General features: G+C 32.8%; 1 long non-coding RNA gene across 1 annotated transcript; it reads right to left on the bottom strand.

Moving 5' to 3' along the window:
• Positions 1-621: 621 nt before the first annotated feature.
• LOC111739045 lies at positions 622-5,212 on the bottom strand. Its single transcript, XR_002780092.1, has 3 exons — positions 5,120-5,212; positions 4,666-4,762; positions 622-3,701 (listed from the first exon to the last, which is right to left on the bottom strand). It is a non-coding gene; the product is annotated as an uncharacterized LOC111739045 (long non-coding RNA).
• Positions 5,213-10,064: the final 4,852 nt, after the last annotated feature.

Below are 10,064 nucleotides of genomic sequence, written 5' to 3'. Positions count from 1 at the left end.
GAGGGCAGATAAGACTTGAGGGCAAGTGCATTCTGTGCTAGGTAATGGGGGTGGTTGGGTAGCTGGTCTCAGAGAAAGATTCTGCACCTACAAATGTTGTTTTCAGCAAAATAACATTGTCTACATCTTGCTGAATTAGTGTTGCTTATTTGAATGGTATTGAATTTGTAGTTTTTAAATTTTGATTTGTAATCGTATTTTGCTTTAAATATATAAGTAATAAACATGATTTATAAATAATATACTTGATTTTATATGTATGCTATTGTGTGGAATTTAAAAAAAACAATACTGATGTTCATAGAATCATTTAATGTTTCTATTTCAAAATTTAAGGCATAATTTATATACAGTAAAATTAACTCTTTAGTGTACAGTCCTATGAATTTTGACAAATGCATATAGTTATATAGCCATCACTACAATCAAAATATAAAACGGTCTATAATTCCAAAAGTGTCCCCCATTCTACTTTATGGCTAACCCTCCTACCATCCCTAGTTAGCTCCTGGAAACCACTGATATGTTTTCTGTCCCTATATATGTGCTTTTGCAAGAACGTCATATTTATGGAATTGAACGATCTGTAGCCTTAAAAAAAAAAAAAAATCTTTGGTTGAGATATAATTGACATATAATACATTGCACAAATTTAAGGATACAATTTGTTAAGTTTTGGCTTATGTATATATTCATGAAACCATCATCATTATAAGAGAAAAAACGAGCATATCTATCATCCCAAAATGTTTCCTCATAACACTTTGTAATCCTACCTCCCATGCCTCCCAGTCCATCCCCAAGAAACCACTGATCTGCTGTCACTCTAGATTAGTTTGCATTTTCTAGAATTCTACATAAATGGAATCATACAGTATGCAATCTTCTTCATCTGACTTATAGTCAGCATAATTCTGAGATCCATGCATATTGTTGTGTATAAGTAGTTCATTCCTTTTTATTGCTGAGTAGTATTCCATTGTTTAGTAGTATTCCATTCCAAGTAGTATTCCTTGTTTCAGTCAGTCTTTTAAATGAGAATTGCTTATGGTTTTAATCTGCATTTTTTTAATGGCCAATGCTGATGAGCATCTTTTCGTGTGATTATTTGTCATCTGTCTATCTACTTTGGTGAAATGTCTGTTCAGACCTTTTGCCCATTTTTTTAATCCAGTTGTTTATTTCCTTGTTGTTGGGTTTTGAACTCTTAGTACATTCTGGATATAAATTCTTTATAAGATATGCGATTTGGAAATATTTTGTCCCAATGCATGGCTTATCCTTTTATTCCCTTATCAGTGTCTCCTGAAGTTCTTAATTTTAATAAGCCCAATGTGTCAACTTTTTTCTTTTATGGCTCATATTTTGGTAACATATCCCAAGGTCACAAAGATTTTCTTCCATGTTTTCCAATGAAGTTTTATAGTTTTAAGTTTTATGATTAGGTCTATATCCCATTTAGAGTTTATTTGTGTATAGAGTGCAGGATATTGATCAAGGTTCTTTAAAAATAGTTCATGTGAACTCATTTTAGAAACACTGTAATAGGTTTTCTCTTTTCACAAGGGAAGAGATAAGTAGTATGAAGAAGGGAACATACAGTCGAGACTTTCCATCTTTTTCTATTTTTTTTTAATAGGTAGAGAATTGGATGTGGTTTTAGGTTGTAGAGATAGAGCCTCTCAAAAGAGATTGAAAATCCAATAAGGAAGATTCTTTTTGATAGAATGGAAGCTCCACCTTGACCATCTTAATTATCACAGCTATATTCCCAGCATCAAGCCCAATGGCCTGCACATAGTAGGAGCTCAACAAAATGTTTTTGAAGGAAGCAAACAATTAAGGAATTAGTACAAGAGGAAACAGAACCAAGAGTACAGTTATGGAAGGAGACTTGAATCAGCTTCAGTGACTGGAGGGAACTAATTCCCAGAAAACGGTCAGAGGGAGATAAACGTGTAGATAAGAGAGTAGGAAAATCAAGAAGTTCACATCCTATAGCCTTGTTTGTTTGTTTGTTTGTTTGTTTTAATTATGAAGCAATGCCTGCTGAGGATGGGGAAAGGAAAGTAGAGCAGGAGGCCTGAATTGTGGGTAAGGAGGAGGAGCACCTTCTGTGTACAGATGGGACACTTGTCTTTCGGTTTTTAATGCATCTGCCCTATCAGGGTACATGCATTTTCACTGTCCTCTAAGAGATAAAAGTCTTGCCCCAAACATCAGAAAGGACATTTTAGTACCAAACATTTTGGAAAGTTTCTGGGGTTAGTGATGGGTTATGGGGAGTCATTTTGAATAGGAAACCCTCTCAGAAATGCCTCATATCCCATCCTACAGGAAACTGTGTCAAAGTTTGTTCTGAGACTTTCCCTTTTCCTAAAACCATTCCTTTGGTCGAATGAAGGCATTTTTTGAAAAGTACATTTTCAGATTAATATGTACCAGATTCTTATTTAGAAGTAGTTTTCTAATTTACAATTTTCTTGAACTTCTCTTGAACGCTTCCCAGAATCCTCTGCATGGGGTTGTTGGGCCAGCACCTTTCATAGACTCCAAGAGGATCAGGGCACAGCATTCGGGGGAAATGATGCCATTATCTTACTTACATGACAGGAAAACTTTCTGTGGGGACCTCCCCCAACACTGAATCTTGACTCAGCTTTTACAAAACCATACCCCAAATGTTCATTTTTAAAAAACTATGATGAGCAACATTTGGCATTGTTTTTTCCCATTCCCTTCTCTCTCTATACCTGTTGTCTTTCTCTATTCCTGTTGCATATGAACTTGTTTTTCTCACCATGAGACAATTGAGAGTATTAATTCAAATAAACATCTCAATTTCACTCTAAAATAATGAGTTCCATATGAGTACACTACATTGGCATGTACCATTTAGAAAATGTAATATTCAGGGAAGTGGAGTCAGAATATACTTGTTGTGATTGAATAAATCTTATGTGTCCTTAATCTAGTCTTATTGCAGAATGATGTCACTCTCCTGCTTAAAATCGTCTAACTTTCCACTGGACTTAGAATAAAATCCAAAATTTCCACCACAGTTTAAAAGGCCCTGCATGATGAGGCCTCTCACTGCCTCATCTCAGACCTCATCTCCTCCCATAAGCCAAATCTTTTGGCTTATCATGGCTCCAAAATACATTGCACTACTTTTGTCTCCCAACAGACTATATTCTTTCACATTTCCTTCCCTTTTGCATGTTTTCTCTGTCTAAAATCTTGTCCTTTTTCAAAACTTGATTAGCTTACACTCTTCAAGACACAGTTCAAATGCCACCTCTTCCCCAAAGCCTTTCTTGATCTGTCCCTCAGTCTGAGTTAACTGAGTTAAATGTGCTCCTGACTGTGGGGTTGTAATTATTTAACTTGTCCAAACACTTGCTCTACACAGCAGAGCGCAGTTGCCAAGCCCCACTCTTCCCATCAGTTGTGATATGCTCTTGCAGGAATGTAAGCAGAAGTGAGGCATGCCACTTCCAGGGCTGAAGCCTTTAAGAAGCAGACATACCTCCTCCATGCTCTGACCCCTTCTTCAGGCTTGATGCAGAGGACAGCAAGGCCTTGGAATTGGTGGAGCCAGAAGATGGAAGGATCAGGCCATCAAACTGGAATGGCTGCCCTGAACAATTATGGGAGAATTAAACAACTTCAAGGAATCTCCAACTTATTTTGGTGTAAAACTGTTAAGAAGAATATAAAAATAAAAGTATTGGTTTATAGGTAAATAGATAAATCAGTAGAAAGTTAGCCAAATTCAGCAGCATATGATCCTTTAGGGTATTTTGGTTCTTGTATACTGAAAGATTCAATAGGCTTATTTATATGGTTCCAGTAATTGAATGAAGAAAAAATAAAGGTCTGGACTAGAAAATCTCTAAATACATGTCAAAGTTCAAATTAGAGCTGTTTGTATCCACTTATTTTTCAAACAATACATTAGAATTAATTTTAATATCATTAATGTTGAGTAGACATGGAATTTAAGAAATGTGAATGTGAAACATTGTTAATTTAAATATGTAATTATTAGCAAACATCTGCTTGAAATAATGTTGCTGTTCTGCTAAAACTGTCTTTTACAAATATTTGGTATATCGGTTTTGTAAAAAATGTAACTGATTAGTATTAAATAATTTGAGCAGTAATTTTGAAACAGGCTTAAGGAAGAAACAGTTTTGACTTCTAACCAGGAGAACCTTTCAAAGTTTTTTGTTTGAGGTTTGAAAGAAGGAAAGAAACATAGGTACTGGTCATAAAGGTGAAAGGGAGAGAGGAAGGGGAAAAAGGAGAGGCCATTCTGTTTTAGGAGATTGTTACTTTGCAGGGCCAAGAAATCAGTGGTACTGACATTTGGGGAACTGAGAAGGAAGCAAGAGGTGGGTAGGGAGGATAAATTCTTTCTGAATACACACCACATTTCAGTCATCATCTAAACAATGACTTGGGCAACATGGATCTGTACATGACATGAACCTGAAAAGAAGAGCAAAAGGTCAGGGATGGAGGAGGTATGGTAAAATTCCAAATGACTTGGAGTAGCAGAGTGATGGTGTCTCTTGAGTAATGCCCACGATACAGGGGTAAAAGAGAAGTCAGTAGAAGCATGAATATGCAAAAAATATCCCAATAAAAAACGAAACTTACAACTGATAAGTAATAAAACGGAGAGATGCTCTGGCATAGATTTACTTCTTACAGCTCTTTGGGCCATTCCAAGAGTAGACAGGTCAGAATGTTATGCCTGAAAGCAGAAATACTTGCATCTGTTATGTTTCTAATACTGCACAATCTATTTGTCCATACATCTTTCCCACCAGATTAAGCAACCTGGGAACATACATGGCTTCATTCTCTACATTCCTGATCTTTTAGCAGTTTCTGAGTATTGGTAAGTACTCGGGTATGTTGAATTTTATTTTGCTGTTGTACATAGGAAGCCAAAGGACATTTTGGGACACTAGAAAAGGGGAGTGAGGAGATACATACAGTATCAAAAAATCATTTGATAAAATCAGCAGATAAAATGTTGTCCTAAGAAAACTAAATATGAACTTAGTGGATTCTTGGCCAGCTTACTGGTCCATTGAATGCTACTCACTTTGTGTTTCCTTTGAGCCAAGGAAGGTGGGAATTCTGACTCTGCTTTCATGCCACTGAGATTCGTGTACGTACATGCTTGTCACACTGACACTGTGAGGGAACAGATAACTAATAAATATCTCTGAAACACATTTCTTAAATGTTTTAAATGAAATTAGCAATATAGGTTTAAATTCCAGATATATATATCTATAGATATATATTTTTCCCCGAGGTCTCTTTTCAAAGAACTTTTTCAAAATGCAAAATTCTTAATTAACAGTCACCTTTTCCTGAATTTTTAACAAGCTAAACAAGCTGGTATGGTTGTACTTTGAAGAAACAAAAATATTAAAAGAAAAAAAAACCCCAAAGGTTTCCTTTGACTTTAATGAGCAGACTTCCAGCTCATTTCCTTTAAAATATAGCCCCTGAATTGCAAATTACTTCATGGTCTTTTTTTAAGTGAGCTCTCTTCCTAGACTGACAGAGCCAGCTGCAGCAGTGTACTTACTGTCTATGGAAATGATATCATCAGCACTCTGTCCTTGAATAAGACCACAATCATTACATTTGGCTCCTTTTCACATAGCAGGAACTGAATATATGCTTGTTTACAGCAACTGTATTCAGAAAGTTATCACTTTTATACTCTATCAGCTAGCAACTTAAATCAAAAGAAAGTTTAGCATGAATTACTTGAATCCCATTTTAGAGTAAAAGTTGTTTCAATCTTAATACATTATTAATGTTTAAAGTGTTAGCTTGTTTTCTAATATTCAAACAGCATGTTAACTATGATGATATTCAGTTGGACTAGAAAATAAATTATTTGCTTATATTCATAATTTGATATATACTTCTCTATTTCAATTTAATATCAAAATTTCGACTAACATACTGTTTAATTATAATTATTTTGATACAATAACAATTTAATAATTACATAAAATAACAAAAATTTAATAGTTAAAACTAAGTCACTTTTATACCTAGCTTAAAAGTTAGACTTTGCAGTCCCACAATCCCATTCCCTAGAGAAAGCCACCATTAATCATTTAGTATAATTCCCTTTTATTCATATGTCAACTTTGCTTTTTTATGGATGGGCTCATATTTATTTTAAGGGGTAGCAAATTATTTCATCTTAATAAAGTGACTTTCTTATTTAATCAAATAATATAAAAATATTTTACAGCCATATTCACCATAAAAATGTATAAATTTATGTTATATCTTTTATTAAAGTAATGTTCTCATCTGGCAAATATATTAAACTACAAATAATTTTAATTTGGTTCTTATTCATAAAATACAAAACAAGCGGATGACTTTACAACATGAAAAAAGATTTTACTTTTTCTTTAAAAAATGACTATCACTCTAAAATATCATTGAATTTTTATTAAAATAAAGCTGAAATGTTAACACCATTTAAATGTACAATAAGACCATTAAACATTTAATATTTATCATTTCTATCTAGGTAAATCGATCTTTTCCATTTTTTGTCAATTATTTTCTCACTTTTAAAAAGTGAACACACATTAAATTTAAAAATCAATGTAAAATTTTAATTAAACTTAATTTTAATTAAATTGCCATTGTGTTCACCCAGTAATATTTGGGGAACTTACAGAAAATACTCGAAAATAAAACTTTAATTTTATGTTTTTGTTTTACATACAGGTTCCACAGAACATCACTTAGGAAAAAAGGGGTCAATTGCTAAAAAGATTTTGAAAAATGAAGAAGTTGAGGTACTAAAGCATTGAAAATTTGAACAAAGCCTTGCGTACACTAATGGCAGACCTAAGTTTATAATCCAAGTGGTCTCCTAGCTGGTTTACAGTACCATCTTGCTTATACAAAGCCTTCCTGAATCCCCCGCTGGAAATACCTGTTTTCTAATTCTCACTGCATTTTGTTTATATCTGAATGGAGATTATCTAGAATCAAGAATTCTTCAAAAGTGGCAAAACGTCAAGTAATAAACTAAAAGAGTAGTCAATCTCTAGATCCACAATGACTGGTGGGAATTCTTATCAAAATCGTAAACTTGCACTGAGTTTGCAATGGTTTGCATCAGTGAATTAATTTTTCTAATCATCTAGCTCTCTCTTCATAATGCCCCCAAATGCAGTGTTAGAAGAAACAAACAATAACAACAACAAAAAACACAGCATCTTATTTATTTATAAATTAGAAACTTTTTTGTATTCTTTCCCAACCCCATTAAGGTTTTTTAAAAACAAACAAAAACAATCTAATACTATTCTCTAATTATCAACAGAATGTACTCAATGTAGGATGTTTGAAATATACAGAAACAGGAAGAATCAGAAAAATATCAACATAATGCTCCTGCTTTACAACAATCTGTAATATATGTTATGACATATTTTATTCTTATTTTTCATTTTGTCAAGTAGAGTTGAGATCATACTAGATGTAAAAGTTTATATCCTTCTCCCCCTTAACATTCCACAATTATCAATCGTTTCCCTGTTATTAAATCTCCTTGTAAAAAAAAAAAAATTAATGGTAGCATATTTCGTCTTATAATTTAACAAATTCCTTAATATTGATGATGGACATTGGATATATTTTTTAAATGAATTAACACAGACTTTCAAAATTTTTACTGTTAAACTACACTGAATGTACGGCTTAAGTAGGGTCCTGCGAAAAAGGCAAACTCTTATAAACACTTAAAATGTAGGACATATAATCCAGTAGGTTGAAAAGCCAATCAAGTCCTCTTTATTGATTCTGTCGTGCTAACTGTAAACAATTTATTGAGGGGGAATAAACAGAAAGTCATTATTATTCACTCAGAGTACAAATAAAAATATCCTACAACCATTAGTTATTTTTCATTTTCTCCATCACAAAAAATTTGAACAAGAGGCACAAACCATAAAAAAAGCCTAATATATCCAACTAAAATTTAAAATTCTGATGAGACCAACTGAAGAGATCATAAAAAGGTAAAAATTTTAATGACACATGGAAGATTAATATTCTTTAAAAGAACTTTAACAAAGCCAGTAGCAAAAATGTACAATAGAGGTAGAAAATTTATACAATGACCAAAAATCTATAGAGATGTTCAAACTAATAAAGAATTGACCAGGATGTGGCTAATCTTTTGGGAAGACAATGGACAACATGTCAATAATTTCTTTTAAAAATCCATTCACTTTGACACCGCAATTCAACTGGTAAACTGAATGAAAAATAAATTCGAGTACTAATGCAGTATTATTTTTAATGGTGAAAAATAAAGAACAACTTAATGCACAGAATCGACAGACTAGTTCAATAAATTATGATAGTCCAAAAAGCAAATACGATACATCCATTAAAATAATGTTTTATATGTAAAAGATGTTTATAATTACAGGGCATTTTAGAATTCTACATTCAAAATATTTACTCAAATATATCCATCCCAAAAGTGTTGGTACTGGTTTACTTAGAATGGTAGGACAATGAACAATCTTAATTTTCTTTTTGCTTATTAAGTCTCTTTTCTGGTTTTCAAAGAATCATGTATTTCTTATGTAATTTTTTACATCAATAAAAACTTGTACATGCTAAAAAGATAATTATAAAAATTAAAAGGCAAACTGGGAAATCTGCAAAAACATAGCTAAGGACTAAATACTATTTAAGGAAATTAATTCATTCGTAAGAAAAATGCTAGGATTTTATAAATATGTGAACAAAGTAAAAAAATAATAAAGAGGAAAATGAAATATATAGGAAAAGTCTCGATCAAATAAGTGTAAAATAAGACATGTTTATCTTTTCATTAAAGTGGAAAGGCTTCCTTCAAAAAAAAAAAAAATATGGAATAGGCATTCTCAAATCCCATCAGACCATTTAATCCAGTAGTTTCACTTCTGGGATTCTAGCCAATTACTCCTAACTATGAAAAAATCTTTCAGTGAAAGATATCCATCAAAATCCTTCTTGACTTATGATGGAATTATGTCCTGATAAACCCAATGTAAATCAAAAATATCGTAAGTCAAAAATACACTTAAAAACATCTAACCTACCCAAAACCATAGGTTAGCCTATCCAGTTTCTACTGAATAGAGATTGCTTTCGCACCATCATAAAGCTGAAAAATTTTAAGTTGAACCACCATAAGTTCAGGACTGTCTGTACAAAAAAATAATGGAAATACAGTAGAATATTATTTGGGGATCTAACTACTAGAAGCATCCAAACATTTGAACTACTTCAACAAGATTTCACCTACTTTGATACAGAATGATTTGCTGAAACGTAAGGCATGTAATAACTGGTCACTCAGGCAGCCAAACTCGTGGAATCTCAAAAGGCTGGTAGCAGTCATAAGGAACACATTTGAAAAGATTACGAGAGGCTATTTTATGTTGTAAAAATATCATTCTTTTCATGGGACAAAGGTAATTTACTAGCAAAAAGAGGATATCCCAGATGTAAAACCTAAAAAAAAAAAAAAAGGTCATAAAAGATCAAGAAAAAGATGACACAGATCTTGCCCCAACAGAGCTGTTGTACCATTTACTATTTCAGGGTCTGCAGATGCTTACAACAAACTCTGGGACCTTCCTGACATTCCAAGATGCAGGTCCATACAGATTTCAAAGAAGTAAAATTTGTATGTATTTGTACTGCATGATGCAAAAACTAATGAGAAAAACATAATCACTTTGTATCCCTTCTGAAGCAAGGCAGAATTAAGTAAGAATTGAGATAAGAATTAAATGAGGTAGTATGCTACAAATACGTAGGTAAGGAAAATGTACCTATGGTGGGAAAAGCCCACAAAAATATTAATAGTTCATTCACTCATTCATTAATTCATCAACACATATGAATTGAACACTTGTTACATACTACATACACACTATGCTCAGCACTAAGAGATATAAAATGATAAGCACAACTCATGGTGACTGGTGTTC

This window comes from Pteropus vampyrus, unplaced genomic scaffold, assembly GCF_000151845.1.
Source record: "Pteropus vampyrus isolate Shadow unplaced genomic scaffold, Pvam_2.0 Scaffold2, whole genome shotgun sequence".
In the NCBI taxonomy this organism is placed as follows: Eukaryota; Metazoa; Chordata; class Mammalia; order Chiroptera; family Pteropodidae; genus Pteropus; species Pteropus vampyrus.
The sequence above is the reverse complement of the archived record's forward strand: the minus strand, read 5'-3'. Positions and strand labels throughout refer to the sequence as shown.